This window comes from Podarcis muralis, chromosome 17 (assembly GCF_964188315.1).
Source record: "Podarcis muralis chromosome 17, rPodMur119.hap1.1, whole genome shotgun sequence".
Lineage (NCBI taxonomy): Eukaryota > Metazoa > Chordata > Lepidosauria > Squamata > Lacertidae > Podarcis > Podarcis muralis.
The window spans coordinates 23,261,669-23,273,908 of record NC_135671.1 but is presented as its reverse complement, the minus strand read 5'-3'; the positions used below and the strand labels follow the sequence as shown (position 1 = coordinate 23,273,908).

The following is a 12,240-nucleotide window of genomic DNA, read 5'->3' as shown; positions in this document are numbered from 1 at the left end:
ATGAAAATGGTATACAGGTGGTATATGACCCCAGTCAAGCTTGCAAAAATCTATCATCTGCCCGATAACAAATGTTGGAAACGTAAAGAGACTGAAGGTACCTTCTTTCACCTTTGGTGGACATGCCCAAGGATTAAGGCCTTTTGGGAAATGATATATAATGAAATGAAGAAGGTATTTAAATCTACTTTTTTGAAGAAACCAGAGGCCTTTCTCCTGGGCATAGTTGGCCAATCGGTGTTAAAAAAGGATAGAACTTTTTTTATGTATGTAACAGCTGCAGCAAGAATACTTATCGCAAAGCATTGGAAGACGCAAGATCTACCCACCGTAGAAGAATGGCAGATGCAGGTAATTGACTATATGGAGATGGCAGAAATGACTGGCAGAATCTGAGACCAGGGAGAAGACTTGGTGGAAAAGGACTGGAAGAAATTTAAAGACTACTTGCAGACACATTGTAAAATCCATGAATGTTAAAATGATGTGAGATATAAAATAATATGGCATTAGTGAATAAGTTATGATTATGCAATAGGGATGAAAGTTTGGAAATAAGATTTACTTAAATATTTTAATAGATAACGAGATTTGAAAGAGGATAGGGATTTGCTGAATCTGATGGTAAACAGGAACACAAGGAAGGGAGGTGTGGGGAAGCCAAGAAACAGGGTTAAGAAATTCAGAACTTTAAAGGGAAAAATGTTTATTCTTTATCTTCTTTGCTTTATGTTTTGTATTGTTTTATTTTTTATATGTTCTTATGTATCTCTCTAAAAAATCTTTTTTTTTTCCTGTTCTTGACCATTTTATTTTTTTTTATTATTATTTTTTTTTACAATATTTTTATTGGTTTTTCCAGATACAAGTTATAGAAAAAAGAAAAAAAAAGGAAAAAGAAGATAACAGAAGAAAAAAGAAACCATTTTTCCAAGATATTTTTCTCATAACCAACTGGACTTCCCCACATCTCCCTCACCCTGCATTCTTTACAATAAAGATATCAGCAAATTATTACCTTGTTTCATGCATTCCTTTGTACTTTCCAATAGGTATACTTTATGTTTAAGACTTATTATCTAATTACATTACCTTAAAATAAAAATGATGTTACTTTAAACATTAGTCCTTTCATAATTATAAACTTAATTTCCATATCACCGAATCTTGTTGCTGAAGCTAAATTTTCTGAGTCATGCAAACTCTTAACATTCATATAACTTAAAATATTTTTGTAGATAGTCTTTAAATTTTTTCCAATCCTCTTCAATTGTTTCTTCTCCCAAATCCCGGATTCTGCCAGTCATTTCGGCCAATTCCATGTAGTCCATCAATTGCGTCTGCCACTCTTCCAGTGTGGGCAAATCTTGTGTCTTCCAATATTTTGCAATTAGTATTCTTGCTGCTGCTGTTGCATACATATAAAAGGTTCTGTCGTTCTTTAACACCTTCTGGCCGTCAATGCCCAGGAGAAAGGCCTCTGGTTTCTTAGGAAAGGTGTATTTAAGCACCTTTTTTAGCTCATTATGAATCATTTCCCAGAAGACCTTCACTTTTGGGCAGGTCCACCAAAGGTGAAAGAATGTCCCTTCAGCCTCCTTACATTTCCAACATTTATTATCAGACAGATGATATATCTTAGCAAGTTTGACTGGGGTCATGTACCACCTGTATATCATTTTCATAATATTCTCCTTCAAGGCATTACATGCCGTGAATTTCATACCAGTGGTCCATAACCTTTCCCAGTCTTCAAACATAATGTTGTACCCAATGTCCTGAGCCCATTTTATCATTGCTGATTTGACTGTCTCATCCTGAGTGTTCCATTTAAGCAGCAAGTTATACATTCTCGAAAGTACTTTAGTCTTTGGTTCTAACAATTCCGTTTCTAATTTCGATTTTTCCACCTGGAAGCCTACTTTTTTATCCAACTTAAAAACCTCTTGTATTTGGGCATAATGGAACCAATTTTGCACCTTATTTTTTAATTTTTCATAGCTCTGCAACCTCCAATTTTCTCCAACTTTTTCTAGAATTTCCCCATATTTCGGCCAAAAAATCTTAATATCTTATATATATATAAAAAGATAGTCCGGGAGGCCCAAGGCGGGAGCAGATCTTAATTCCCTCTTAAGGTGTTCAGAGGAGTTATAGGCTTCTTCTCCCCAAACCAATTCATCAAGATGATCTTGGTGGGTCATGGCAGACAAGGGTTTAGTTATTTCGCTGTAGCCGGCAATCCAAGCTTGACAAAAGCCCACCATACCAAGGAAGCCTCGCAGTTGTCTCTTTCTTTTTTTGGGGGGGGGGGTGGATTTTGGTGACTGCCTCTATTCTGTCAGTCACTAGGCTTCGGGTACCTGTCCCCAGGATATGCCCGAGGTATTATCTTCCTGCTTGCAGTATTGCAGCTTCTTAGGGGACACCTTGTGTCCCTTGTGTGCTAGCTCAAGGAGGAGGTGTTTTGTGTCTAATTTACATGCCTCCTCGCTGGTAGAACAATTAAAATGTCATCTACATACAGCAAATAGGTGGAGCCAGCAGGCAGATGTATGTCTTGTAGGTCCTGGTGTAATATTGCAGAAAAAATTGTGGGTGATTCCGCATAACCCTGGGGTAGTCTGGTCCAAGTTAATTGACTAGGTCCCCAGGTGAAGGCGAAAAGGAACTGGCTGTCTGGGTCTAAGGGAATACTGAAGAATGCAGAGCATAGGTCTGCAGTGCTATACCATGTGGTCCCAGCTGGGATTGCATTCAGGAGGGAGTTTGGGTTGCCCACCACTGGGTGGCGAGGTATTACAAATTGGTTGACAAGTCTTAAGTCCTGAACAAAACGGTAATGAACTGGGGCCCCTTCTCCCGAAGGTTTTTTTATAGGGCGTACGGGGGTGTTGCAAGGTAACGCGCAGGGGACCAGGATCCCTTTTCAATAATAATAATAATAATAATAATAATAATAATAATAACAAGAATAATAAAAAATTATTATTATTATTTATTTTTACCACCCCCCCCATCTGGCTGGGTTTCCCCAGCCACCCTGGGCGGCTTCCATAGAAACCAAAAAACACTAAAATATCATACATTAAAAACTTCCCTGAACAGGGCTGCCTTAAGATGTCTTCTGAATGTCAGGTAGTTGTTCATCGTTTTGACATCTAATGGGAGGGCGTTCCACAGGGCGGGCGCCACTACTGAGAAGGCCCTGTCACTGCTAAAATGGCCGCTGTTTCTTTAATGCGAATAAAGCTGGTCAGCATGACTCAGCGGCCTGCAGCAGGTTGTATATATAAAGTGAGAAATGTTAGTTTGTGCTGAGGCTGGTGTTTGGGTTGGTTGGTTGATTGGTGCTGGTGTGTATAGTTGTTCAGTCGTGTTTTGCACAAAGACTTTTAAGAATAAAACTCTGCAAGGATATTCTCGTGGACTCTTTTTGTGCCGACAAGGGTCCGAGGACCAGGCTGAGGAGACAAAGGGAGGTCAGAACCTTTTCCTTCTTTTTTTTTTTTTTTTTTTTTTTTTTTTGCTTTTTACAAACACTAACAGGCCCTCTGCCTGGTTCCCTGTAGCTTTGCTTCTCGCAATGAGGGAACCGCCAGAAGGCGCTGGACCTCAGCGTCCGGGCAGAACGATGGGGGTGGAGACGCTCCGTCAGGTATACTGGGCCGAGGCCATTTAGGCCTTTAAAGGTCAACACCAGCACTTTGAATTGTGCTCGGAAACGTACTGGGAGCCAATGGAGGTCTTTCAAGACCGGTGTTATATGGTCTCGGCGGCCGCCCCCAGTCACCAGTCTAGCTGCCGCATTCTGGATTAGTTGTAGTTTCCGAGTCACCTTCAAAGGTAGCCCCATGTAGAGCGCATTGCAGTAGTCCAAGCGGGAGATAGAGCATGCACCACTCTGGCGAGACAGTCCGCGGGCAGGTAGGGTCTCAGCCTGCGTACCAGGCTCACCAGCTGGGTGGCCTCCCTGTCGCCTTAGTTGTTCGGGTTTCCCGACAAACCCCAGTTAAACCTGTCAGTGGCTTCCTTGGAGGCGGAGCCAGCCCAGAGGACCAGAATGGGCGGGCTTCCCATTGGTCTGCTTTAACGTATAAATAGGGGGTGAAGCCAGCAGCAAGCAAGCAGTCGGCTCTGGAGCTTCAGGGAGAAAGGAAGATCTATGGATTCCTGCTTCGATTATCTTGGGGCCCCAGCACGTCCTTTTCCATGGCTCCTTCTCCCCATTGCGCTCCTTGCAAGGAGCTGTGACCCCCCCCCCGTTCTTCAACACAGCCTCCCTTTCTCCATTTCCCTTGTTCCTGGCGGCGGTTGTTGTGCCGCTGGGTGTGTGTGTGCGCCGGATCGCACGGCCTCCCTTCCCCCCTTCACCTACGTACTGTCCACCATTTTCCATGCTCCCGGCAGCCTTCTTTTCTGCCTTTGCCACCTTCTCAGCCTGGGGGGAGGCCTCGGTTGTCAGGCCATTGTAATATCACCTGATTCTGCATGTAGAGTCACTGACTTGTAGTACCAAAAAGCATAGATCATAGAATTGCAGAGTTGGAATATTGAAGAGGGAAGGCATCAACTGAGGCTTTGTTCAGGTCCAAAATGTTTTACAGGAAGTAAAAACATTTGTTCCTGATGTTTCACAGATATAATAGTATCTTATTACTTGAAAGTTTGACATGGCATGCTCAGAATTTCATCTTCCTGTGGATTCTGCTCAGGGGTTCTGGGGCGTGTGAAGAGTGAATCTAGACAGCATAATCATGACCCCGCCTTCATTATACGCATCATATCATCTACACAGCATTTTTTAAAATAATAATAATAATAATTGGACATTCATCTATAGTTAGTTCACCATAACCTTTCTCCCAGGGGTCAGCAAACTTTTTCAGCAGGGGGCCAGTCCACTGTTCCTCAGACCACTATCCCTCAGACCGGACTGTATTTTGAAAAAAAATAATGAACAAATTCCTGTGCCCCACAAATAACCCAGAGATGCATTTTAAATAAAAGCACACATTCTACTCATGTAAAAACACCAGGCAGGCCCCACAAATAACCAAGAGATGCATTCTTCTTCTTTGAGAAAAATTAAGTGGCTCACGTAAATGTAAACTAAGCTTTAATAATGAAGAAAACTGTAACAAAATAACATGCTGAGAGAAGCTAAATACAACATGAGGCAAACCTGAGGCAAGGAGAGGCAGTTGTTCCATCTTAACTGACATTCTTAACTGAACATATGAATGAAAATGCAAGTACAAAAGGAGAATTTAACTAAATGTACTCAATGAGAGTACATTTGCTCTGGCTGAATCCTGCAAAGCCAAACCATAGTCTTTGTGCCTTGTCACGCTGTCAGAGGTACTAGTGAAGGCAGGAATCCTTTTCTGTCACAGGGGAGCTTAGGGCAAGGAAATATCCTCAAGGAGGAAAAGGCAGCATTGCTACTCAGTGGGGGTTCTCAGCCAGATATGTTTGGCGCTTCAAATCGTTCCTCAGTAAGGCTGCAGCCACATCCAGAGTGCAGTTTGCTGAACTGAGAGGAGGATTGTGGAGAGCTTGGAGACTAGGCTACTCATCAATGAAACTGCTCTTTTGTGGATACCCTGCTTGCCACTATATGCTTCTCAATGTGCACGAATGTAGGAAAGGGATGAAGTCATTTGACCACATGAGATTTAGAACTTGACTGCAGGAGACAAATTGTAGCGGGAGGAGGGGAACTTGCAAGACACTGGTAAAATCTCTGTGCACATTCTAGCAAACTGGCCTCAGCCAAATGATCCAGAAGCAGCTGTCAACAGTGCGCTTGTGCAAACTCTTTCCGTAGCCAAAGAGAGTCCTGGTAGAAACGCGGATCTCCCAAGTGCAGAGCCGTCCTCTTATAGAAGTAGTAGTATAGCACAGCCACCGTTCTCTGGAAAACAAAGAGAGTCTGCAGCCTATCTGTCCACACAAAATAGTTGGAATTTTTCCAGCGGAGGTTCATGACCCAGATGTGGAAGGATATGCTCAAGGCAAGGTATGCTGCTGACAGGACAATGGTCCCTTTAAATTTCTGGAACAGAAGATTAACCAGGCCAGCCTGGAAGATGAAGGTATTGAAGAACATGAGGAAGATGATGATGACGTTGAAGAGGATGGCAATATCCTGAATGATGAAAAGCACAAGCTGGATGACGGGCGCCATGCGCAGCAGCTCCGAGAAGGAGTTGACAAAGAGGTCATAGAACAGCAGTAGGAACTGCAAGGAAAGGACCAAGCTATAGTTGCTGGTTTGGAGCATCTTCTCAGTGCCTGCATCCCAGGTGAGAGGGACACCTCATGCTCACACAACAGAGGGATACAAACTTTTTCCTCCAGCACAATCACTCATAGCTCCCTTTGGGCAGACACCTCAAACCTTATCTCGTTGGTGATCAAGGTTTCGATCCGGGTCTGTGGTGCCAAGACATGTGCCCTGGTTCCATGGGCTCCCAAGCGCCCTTGACCTCATGCTCCCCGTGTTAAGCAATGGGGCACGGCAGGTCGCCGAGAGAAAGGCCTGTCGCTGCTCCTGCTCGCGCTCTTTGCTCCTGGCCCTCACCTGGCACCACCCGTCCCCATGGAGACGGTGCAGCCCTCTTAACTGAACATAACGGAACACCCACTGAAGGGAGGGGCTGATTCCAGAGCAAAACACACAAGCCCCGCCCACCAGATACCCAGCACTCTACTATTCAAATTAGGCCCCAGTGTTTTTCTTAATGTTTTCACAGGACTCCCATCATCAATCACACAAAAAACAGCTAGGTAAACTGTCATATAACTTAAGAAATCCTTTAAATTTTGTGTATCTGCATGAACCTGCTGCCTTTTAAATTGAATGGTTTTAAGCTCTTGTCTGTTGAGGAAATGCTTCGCTGTAAAGATGTAGAAGACATGTTGAGGTTCAGGCATCAGCTTCATGAAGAAATCTGTCTGCGGAAACTGAAAGGGGAATCTGAGTTGTGAAAAGTGTATGGAAGTGTTAACATTTCCCCCCATTTCTTTAATTTGAAGAGGATTGGTTGCTTTCAAGCTTGCGGAAACACAGAAGCAAGCAGTACACATACTTTTCCTCCCGTCTGTCATTCATTGAAGTAGAAATAATGAAACTGCATTAACAGTTTTATTGTAGCATAACATTAATAATGCAAAAAATGCAGATAAACTATTCTTTTGATGAAAAAAATTAATGAAATATTTCACATCTGTAAAAACACAAAGAGGCAAATAGCTGTCTATTATTATTATTATTATTTTATTTTATGTTTTTGTTTTTTTAATTCAAGTGGGGAACAGAACTTACTTATTAAAAGTTTTATTTTTTATTTTTTTTAAAAAAATATACTTTATTTGACAAACAACAATTACTAACATGACAATCTACCATACACAGCAATCCACCATATCTAACAGCACACAACAATACAATACATACAGCACCAATCCAAGATTGTATCAATGTCTATTTTATATAATGAAAGAAGAAAGAAAAGAAGAGATGAGAAAAGAGAAGAAGATTGAGGAAAGATAAAAAAATTGACTTCCGATTAAACTTGTTACTTATTTTGTTGTTTTACACACAGCGTCATATTATTTTGTTTTCCTAGTCTATCCATGCTTAATCTATCATTTATCTGAAAATATTGCAGCCAATCCGTCAAGTGTATCCTGATTTCTTCAGATTTTTTCAAGTTTAGTTAAATGTTGTGCAGAGGTCCAGTGAGTAGAAGTATTTGCCAAAAAATGAGATTCCAGCTGCATGTCTTGTTGAGATTTTTGCAGCACGACCTAGGTGCCTCAGGTAAGCTGGATACTTTTAAAAAAATAAATCAATAAAGTTTGTAATGAAAATAAAGCATTTGCAAACTGCAGTTATGATCTTTAAAGGCATTGGTATTTTTTGTTTTAAATGTTGGTGCCTTGATTTTTAAAAATTGGGAAGTTGCGCCAGAAAAATGAAATGAGCTACATTCCCCTTTCTGCCACAGTTCTTTTGTTAGAAAGCAAGTTGCACTTCCTGAAATAGACAGGGCATTCCTGGTCTCGTTGCCAGTAAAAGGGAATTGCTTCAGTGATGCTTCTAATACGTCTCATTGAAGCCATTTTCTTTTGCTGGCAACAAGTTCAGGAATGCCCTGTGCCTGTTTCAGGAAGTGCAGCTTGCTTTCTAACAAGATTTACATCCGATAGAAAGAACTTGTAGTACCTAAGTGCGTTTGTTGAAAGACTGTGCGTTTGTTGAATGCAATTTGTGGACACCCCTGCGGCATTGTGTTAATTATGAACCCATTAAAAATTGGTTTTTAGAAAAGGCAGTGAAGAAAACGAACAGTTGAGGGCAATTTTTTCGAGCCAAGGATAGAGTGGAGAACTTCAGCTTCCCAGCTTCTGCATAATTTGCTAGTGTTGACTTGTAGTGTTGCAGAGGGACAGCAGGCGGCAACCCAGAGTACTGTATATAAATGCTTGCACACACCCAGCACCCTCTCCAAACTCGGTAGTGTGCCAGAAGCAAAGCTGGTTTTCTCGGCTGCAAGGCAGACTTGTCAAACGGCCACACAGGTTAGTAATTGATAGCAGGGAGCGGAATGGGAAATTGGAGTAGCAGTATGCAGACCATTTTAAATCTTCTAATTTCTTAACAAGCACTCAGTGTAGTCCAAAGTTTAGGTTTTGTAATGCGAAAAGCAGGCTTGGTTTGAAGGCTTTCTGGGAATGATGAATTGCTGACCTTCTCAAAGTTACCCGTTTCAGTTTGGTGTTTTGAAATGGTTAGTATGTTCTGAGTCTTCTCTGTAAGCAGAAAGAGAGAATCTTTTTGGTCCATTCATCCAATTTTATTTTTATTTTTGTAGGGGGAGGAGGAGTGTTGATAACATCTGTCAGTCAAGCACAGTCCTTCCTTAACCATTGACAACTATTGGGTTAATTGATCCATCTCTATAATGCTTTCCTGGCTTCTTTTGTAGCTTATCTTTTCCTTGTCTTTGATTCAGTGATCCATTCAGGTGGAACGTAAAAAGTACTGGACGCTAGCTTTGTTATGTACTAAGCTTGGATCCTAGAACTATAGGCAATTAGGATCCTAAAATGCAACAACTGATTGGCCTGCAGGAAAAGACCAATCAGGCTCCAGGAGGGAAGCAGACTCAGCCAATCAGACGAGACTCATTGTGTAAATAACGTAAATGTAATGTAAATAAAAGCCTGAGGTTTTTTTGGGGGGGGGGGGCAATTCTTTTTTTTTAAAAAATATTTTTTTATTGATTTTTCCATGTATACTTCTTCTAACAATATATCTTTAACAATTTTTCATATTTTGGCCCTCCTCCCCTGGACTTCCCCCATACTCCCGTTTTGTTTCTCCCCCATATTGTTCACCCTGTGTATTGTTTCCCCAAAATTTTCCCAATACATATGGTCTTATTTTTTGTTGTATACAGTTGTGATTGTTTATTCAAACCCTGCCAATGAGTCCATTTCTTTATGTTGCCTCTTCATATATGTTGTAAATGGTTCCCATTCTCTTTTAAAGTCTTTGTTGTCCTTTTCATGTAACTTTTCTGTTAGTTTTGCCAGTTCTGCATATTCCATAAGTTTTCCTTGCCATTGTTCTTTCGTTGGTATTTCTTCTGTCTTCCAAGTTTGTGCTAATATAATTCTTGCCGCTGTTGTTACATAATGTGATAGGAATTTTATGGTCTTAGATATATGGCAACGTTCATAACCACATGTACATAGATCAGCACAGGAAAGCCAACCTGGAACCATTTTGATTCCTAAACTGAGCAAATGTTTCTCTGCAAGGTTAAACTGGAAAAGCCTCCCCATTGTCTCTTTCCTCACAAATTCTGTCTCAAGGATACGTCTGTTTGAATAAGGTGTGAGCCTGTGACCTGGCCCAGGAAATAAGTATTTTACCACTACAAAAGAATGGCCAGGCTCCCCAGGCAATCCAATCAAGTAACTTGCCAGACAGGAGATAAACAACAACAGGAGAAAAACAATATTTAAATTTCTGTGATGTAGGTGGGATGTATCTGGGGGGTGGTCTTAGGTTACACCCCTTCTGTGATGAATGCATAATGTTTCTGGGGGTGGTCTTGATCTAGAGAATGGGAATTTCAAAAATCTTTATAAGGTATTGCACACCATCTTTCTGGGTCCTCCTCCTCTCCTGCGTGTGAGGGGAGCACCCTGTTGCAACAGATCAATAAAGATCAAGCTTACTAGCTGCTTTGCTTCTCAATATTCTCTGGTTGGCCTCTGTTATTTTCTCCTACCAATAGGGAACCTATGTAAGGACTCTATATGGGCTCTTGGATACCCCATAAGGGAAAAGGGCATATATTTTATTTACAACACATACATAAATAATTTCCAATTTTCTTTTTTTACATCTTGATCTAAAATTCCTAGAAGCAATGCTTCTGCTTTCTTAACAAAGATCTTTTTAAACATTTTTTCCAATTCATTATATATCATTTCCCAATAATTTCTAATCTTTTTGCATTCCCACCACATATGATAGAATGTCCCATCTTTTTCTTTACATTTCCAACAGGTTTTTGATCCCTTTTTATACATTTTGACCACTTTCTCTGGTGTTATATGCCATCTATACATCATTTTCATATAATTCTCTTTCAATAAGATACAATCTGCAAATTTTAGTTTCACCTTCCACATCTTTTCCCAATCTTCAAGTTGTATATTATGACCTAAATCCTGAGCCCACTTTATTTGTGCTGACTTTACCATTTCAACTAATGTTTTCCCATAAAGTAGGAGATTGTACTTTTTTAAAGTAATTTCGTGTCACTCTCGACTATCTCTTTTTGAAAGTTTGAAACTGTATAATTAAACCCTTTCTTACTGTCTTCCTTAAACTGTTCATTTAATTGTCTATGATGTAACCAACTTTGTAAAAAGGTATTCAGTTCCTTATATCCTTTCAGCATTAACCCTTTTCCCACCTCTATTAATAATTCTCTATATGTCGGCCAATTTCCTCCCTTACTAAGTGGTTTTAATGCTAATGCTTCCACTGGCAAGAGCCATCATGGGGTTTTTGGTTCTAGAAAGTCTTTATATTTATTCCAAACTTTTATAAGCGTTTTTCTTCTTATATGATTATGAAAACCTTTATGTTATGTTTTGGGGGCAATTCAATCACTGTTTTACAAGCTGCAGTAAAGGTAAAGGGACCCCTGACCATTAGGTCCAGTCGTGACCGACTCTGGGGTTGCGGCGCTCATCTCACTTTATTGGCCAATGGAGCTGGTATACAGCTTCCAGGTCATGTGGCCAACATATGACTAAGCATGACTTCTGGCGAACCAGAGCAGCACACGGAAACGCCGTTTACCTTCCCGCCGGAGTGGTACCTATTTATCTACTTGCACTTTGACGTGCTTTCGAACTGCTAGGTTGGCAAAAGCTGGGACCGAGCAATGGGAGCTCACCCTGTTGCGGGGATTCGAACCGCCAACCTTCTGATCGGCAAGTCCTAGGCTCTGTGGTTTAACCCACAGCGCCACCCGTGTACAAGCTGCAATAAAGAGCATGAAATCACTACAGGGCTCCGAGTATATTCCACGATCCCTGGCCAAATCTATCACATCTTCTTGTGTTTTCCTCGTAAATTGCATCTTGTACATTAACGTCTAGGATGTCAGTAGCTTTGACATAATGCAAGAGAAAACTTGCAAAAAGTAACGTTCCATTTAGGAATGAATCACCAGGAGAATGTATGATTGAGCTTTTATTGCTCATGCTCTTTCACCTCGAGGGAGTGGTGGTTTCATAATTCTTCTGATTATTAAAGCGAAGCAAGCTCTTGATAGAAGATAAGCTAGAGAGATTAACAAATTGAAGTGGGCAACACCTGCCTTTGTCCAGGGTTTAAGGTACGCCCTCGCTGAGGATTCTGGGAGTTTACTTGGAACCTTTTTCATGCGAAACATATGCCAAACTGCAGCCCTTTGCCCATATAATGTACATCCATATCTTTTATCTAACAAGGAAATTAGCTTTCGTATGTGGCCATTTGCTGGCTGAGTCTTTTCTCATTAGTTGATTGAGAAAATAATTTCTCTCCCCCCCCCCAAAAAAAACCTGAGCAACCCAAGCTCAGTTTGTTAGAACGTGGTACTGATAAAGCCAAGGTTGCAGGTTTGATCTCTGTAATGGGAGAGCTGGATATTCCTGCAT

General features: G+C 41.1%; 1 protein-coding gene and 1 pseudogene across 1 annotated transcript in view; one reads left to right on the top strand and one right to left on the bottom strand.

Annotated features, from left to right (window-relative positions):
- Nucleotides 1-5,317: 5,317 nt before the first annotated feature.
- Nucleotides 5,318-6,496, bottom strand: LOC114587873 (transmembrane protein 138 pseudogene; annotated as a pseudogene).
- A 1,950-nt stretch (nucleotides 6,497-8,446) lies between these two features.
- The window catches only part of PTGR1 (prostaglandin reductase 1), a 28,028-nt gene continuing 24,234 nt past the window's right edge, over nucleotides 8,447-12,240 (top strand). Inside the window, exon 1 of the mRNA XM_028712059.2 lies at nucleotides 8,447-8,589. The gene's annotated coding sequence lies outside the window, so the exon portion shown is untranslated. The remainder of the gene's footprint in view (nucleotides 8,590-12,240) is intronic.